Consider the following 5,687-nt stretch of genomic DNA (forward strand, 5'->3'; position numbering starts at 1 on the left):
AGCAAACCATTCAAGTCTCCAAGCTGGACTTGGTCAGAATAGGGAATCCTGAGAAAAGATCTTTTTGGCGCCTCCTGAGATGGGATCATTGAGAGTCTGGGTTTTTTTTTTTTTCCCCAGGTCCAATGATTAAGCCATCTATCCTATGTCTGGGTATGAGTAATGCCTGGATACTCCTGTTCAGTATTCTGGTGGATTTTCAAAATCCTTTGTAAGGTTATGCTATGTTGATCGTTGGTATGTCAAGCTATACTGCTATGGGACGTGGTTCTCGCTTACCGTTTGGTCCCCTCCAGTTGCCGACTGAGGTAGCATTTTGTTTGCTAACCTATCGATCACGCACATAGAACCTTGGTGGCGCATGAGGACAAAAAAAAAGGAACATGTTGAGCTCCCTTTGCTTATCTCGCTCCAACAATTTAGATCATTTTTTGTCACTTAAATTACACCACAATCAACATTGTTTTAAACTTAAGCTCAGCCTCAAATTTTTCTCCCACCAGACTCCCTTGCCCCATATGAAAAAAAACCGTGCTTGTTCCTTTACTATTTCACCACGTCATCTAAACAGAAGCGTGTAAAGTTAATCGGTCCTGTTTTAGTACGAGGGCGAGCCAATACTTAATGATATTACATTTCATTTTATAATTAAAGGAATCTTCAAGGCAACGCGATCCCGTCACACTTACCCGGTCACATTCATGTGTTCCGAGTATCCGTCTGATTATTTCCAACCGCTTTTAAGGCGTGTTGTAGTGTATTCGCTTTTCAGATATATAGCGGCATAATGGCGTAGTCTAAACACAAGCGCATATAGTTGGTTAATTAATGCCGCTTGGAAATCAAGCGTGCCAAAACAGAAACTAATCTACAATTCATTTTAGAACCAAGGAGCTATTTTTGCGGTGCGGTCCCATTAAACTCACCTAGTAGCATTAGTCCTCTCTCTCTTTCGCAATGAGTCACCGAGGTACGTTCTATATATCCCCTAGACTCCTCAATGATTGGTCAAATCCTGTCAGCGTTGATTACAAAACCTACAATGGCGCTAGTTATTCCATTAAAGCGATATGCATACAAAAAATATTTTAAAAAAAAGGGGGGATCCATAAACGTTGAAAAATAATAACAGGCGACTGGTGTACTTATGAAACCAATTTCTTTTTGGAATAATAATGCTGGAAAATCTGACCATATAGATGTTAAAATGTGTTGTCCTTTGCTATACACCAAGCTGTATTTTTGGCTCACTTCTCTGACTGATATCTTTAAATTGGGACATTAACTATTGTAGCGGATGGCCTGATGTTGGCATGTACATGTGACAACCGCACTTTGCCTGACCTTCCTGGCTTAAACAAGGAGGGCCACGACAGCGCAATGGTATGAGTAAAAAACATTGGGGGGCACCAACGCAGGAACGGCTCATCGCTCCGTGGGCTGGCGGATATCCGCCTCTGTGTTTAATGGTTGCGGTTGGAGCACTTCTCACGGACCTTCAAGATCTCTGTAATTTGCAGTTGAGAATCGCTCAAGGTGCTAGGTAGCAAAGGTTCAGGTGGTCTTGAAGCAGGAACACTGCTGCAGGCCAGCTTTCAGCTGGGCGGGAGAGAGGAACAGATCTGCTGCTTGCAGGGTACAAAAACAAAAGAATGGGTGTCAAGGGAAAGAACGCGCAACCTGCAAAATTCACACAATTCGTAACTTTGAACCAAAACTTTCCTAGTACGGTGCTTTCAACTTGAGGATAGGCACCCTAATCCCCTAATCCCCAAAATAACAATCAAAGATTGATTCACGTATTTTCTCTTGTCGAAGCACACGCAAATTAACCATCAACGTCTCCTGTTACAGTAACAAAACTAGATACACATTAATGTGGGCTTCTCTTCTTCCTTTTATTTTCATTTGAATCTTCAAACTTCTTTATTCATAAACATAAATTGCCTGCTTAATATTGACCTCTGTTCGTGACCATTAACGAATTTAGTTTTGAAGCATTAATCAATTTGTCCAAACAAGTCTCTGAAGTACGGAGACTATCCGCAATAACCAGGTCCCCGGATACAGGAACACACCTCGCGTGGTCACGAACAGAGGTCAATATTAAGCAGGCAATTGTAGGTGACTGAAAGAGAATATTAAGAAGGAGTTACGTCTGATGATGCTGTTAAAGTGTACGAAGGAGACAGTTACACAAGATTAAGCCCTGAGGAAGTCGCATGGGTTAATCCCTATCGACGAAACGCGTTGGGAGTGGAAGAATGTTTATGAATAAAGAAGTTTGAAGATTCAAATGAAAATAAAAGGAAGAAGAGAAGCCCACATTAATGTGTATCTAGTTTTGTTACTGTAACAGGAGACGTTGATGGTTAATTTGTGTCTGCTGCTTGCAGGGCATAGCCACTAAAAAAAGGACAGTACAATCAAATATGAAGAGTTTAGCTTATTTTTTGCCATCAACTCTCTGCCCCAAACCGCTACTGTCTGCTCAAAAATGTTACTGAAACTATAAACCACTGCTCAAGAATATTAACATGTTATTCTCTCCACACCATTGAAGAATACAGATTGTGGAGTATGTCAAGGGGAACTCCCTATGGGTTCAATAGGTTGAGCGGTATGTGACTGCCAACTGACTGAACTACCGACTAGAAGCCTGCTCAAGTGACGCATGTGACAGCCAATAGCTGTATAAGCTCCACGTAGAAGTCAAAGCCACCAGCTACCTCCGAGCAGTACTCCACGCAGCCGCATGGTATGATGGCTTGTCTTGTACTTCTTTCCTTCTTGGTGGGTCACTTCTTCCAAACCATTCATAGTTCCGCTCTTGAACCCACCTTCTGCCACAACCTCATTCTTTCTTGGCTGTTTGTATTCCGAGACAGCCCTAGTTCTGCATTTCACACATTACTAATGTTAAATAGATCATATAAATCCGCAAACTGATCTTCTCCATTGCACCTCTCCCCTACACGCCCTGGCTTTGCTGTTTTCAAAGCAACACCCTTTCAAACATCTTATTTTTAGCAGGTGTCCTGAAGAAAAAGGCACGCCCCACAGTGTCCTTATTATGCCACCTCCTTAGTGGGGACACACACCATTTAGTCAAGAGCGGTTTCTAAATATAACAGCCTACCAAATCCATTTTATTAGGACAGCTTTGTGCCCTATGCACCATTGCTGTAAATACCTTGCTCGCCCAGCCACACACAACATCATTATCAGAATTCAAGCAAGTAAAGTGGTGCATAGTTGTTTGCATTTTTGTAGTTCACAATCTGTCATTGATATGACATTTTAGCTCTTTGGTCTACATCCCAAAACTAAATTCAGCCTATCATCTTCCTCAAAGTGGGTAATTTGTTGACTTGGATTTATCAGTGATATATCTACCAAAAAACTAACCTCATCTATAGGCAAGTCTTTTAATTTCTTCCTGCAGGGGCTGTGAGAGCCTGTTCTAGAGACCTGAATCCAACATCTACAGCCTGAGGCTTCTGTAGCTTTTTCCTTTACTTTGGCATTAGGCAGTTTTGCTCCACTAAACATAACCTTTCTTCTGTAGAGAAATGATCCCCTTTACTCTGATGCCCAATTGATTACACAGAGTACCTTTAACTGAATAAGTCCCCCCCTGGTCAGTGGAGCCTATTCAGCTAATATGATCATGCTTTTTGTGATTCAATGAAGATCTGGTTTGTAGCCTTTGAATTTGGCCCACTAGGAGGTTATTAAGAATGGAGGTGACATGGTCCATTTTACATGTTATAATTGCACTTGCAAGGCGCAGTCTGGCCAGTAGAGGGATGACATTTCTGGTATTAAGGAAGCATACACTGCAAGTGGTTCCACTAGTTATGGTTAAATTGCTAGAGGTCAAATTTGAATTTTTGTCATGATTTGTGGTTTAGAAAACATTGCAGCTGTTACATGCCTGGCATTGAAAACCAAGAACCTGAGCTCACCAAAACCTCAATTATTTGTCTATTTGATGTAGCAACAAAAAGATTTTGACAAGAGATGCTGCTCATAGCAGCAGGCACGTGGTACAGCTTGTTAAGCAGTTATCAGCTAGGACAAAGCAATATAAAACAATGAGAAGCTTTGTTCAAACTTCTTGCATTTTTCAATATTTTGTTTTAGACATGACAGTGCAAACAAAACAAGTATCTTATGTGTTCCCATATCACCTCATGCACTTCCCTCTCGGAGCTTGAGGATATTTATATTATCTACTGGTGGTCGCCAGTAGATAGTTATAGTAAGGACCGTGTTTCCATAGGAAATCCGCAACATTCTATTTGGAATAACTTTGGTGCCGGTTGACGAATCCTCGCGAAATTTTCAAAATAGGTGGGGCGATCCTCAGATCAGGCATGTGCCTTTTGCATATATGGTGTCAATCTGTTCAGTAGTTCCTGAGAAAATCAAAAGTAAAATCACATACATATCTGGGCGGAGCCTAACCACACATCTCATCGTGAGATCTGATTGGCTGTCAGTACTTCATCCAAGAAGTGTTGGCAGCCATCTTGGGACCAATATACATGATAGCACCTCATTAAAAAGCATTGCAGTTAATAGAAGGTTTTAAGACTTTAGTTACATTATAAATCATTTGTTGATGGTACCATACTCATTTTAGGAATTGTGGTGTGTTCTAAGGTGATTTTACCATGTGAAAAAGCCTTCTGCTGTGATATCACGAACCATGTTTGAGAGAACTATTTTCTCATACTTTTCCCACAGAGGTTTGGAAGGTGATCTATAAGCTAAACTGAGAGCATATTTTCTGTAAATTCACATTATCTTTCTCAGTCATGTAAGAATGAAGTCTGACATTCTCAGTAAAACATGTACATCCAACAAGGGCAGAGACTGTCAGTTGATTCCTTTGTGTTCTACTGCAGCTTCCCAGAGTGCTCTAAAGAACAACTAGAGCGCTAACAGTCTTACTTATGACAAAAGTATGGCACACCTGAAGCCATCTTGATTGGTATAAAGTGGTAACACTTAAAACATTTAACTTGCAAAGGAACAAAATGAGGGGGTTCATTTTGCTATTTAAATTATGATTAGTGCTGCAGAAAGAAAAACTAGGGCACATTTTGACTTCTGAAATCCTCTTTTATTTTATAAAAACATTCTGACATGCAGATTGAAACATGCACTTTGAATACCAGCAGCAGACTTGCCTGGTGAGCAGTAGCTTTACTACAGTGATCTAATGAGCAACTAGAGTGCTAACATTCAGAATTTATGGAAAACGTGTGACACATCTGAATGCCTTCTTGATGGAATCAAAGTAAAAAACTGAAAGTATTTCCTACTGAGGAGACTGCAGTAAATGAGGAAATTAGGAAACTTCATAACAAATAAATCTCCCAAGATGGCCACCAGAGACAAAAGAGCCCAAATGTAGCCCAAATATCACCCAGATGTAGCCCAAGTATAGCCCAATTGTGGTAAATATTCTTTTTACCTAGACTGAATTTCATACGGAATCTAAAATAAAGTAAAATAGCTCAGAATAACAAGAGGCAGAATCCGTGGTATAAGAGATTTTCTGAATGGGCTTTATTCCAAAATGGCCGACTCGAGTGGCGGCCTTCAGGTTCCGTCACCACGAGGGTTCAGGAAGTGAAGTACAATACTTTATTGACAAGAAGTAACTTTTATAGGTC

The sequence above is a fragment of the Triturus cristatus genome, chromosome 3_1 (assembly GCF_964204655.1).
Source record: "Triturus cristatus chromosome 3_1, aTriCri1.1, whole genome shotgun sequence".
Classification (NCBI taxonomy): domain Eukaryota; kingdom Metazoa; phylum Chordata; class Amphibia; order Caudata; family Salamandridae; genus Triturus; species Triturus cristatus.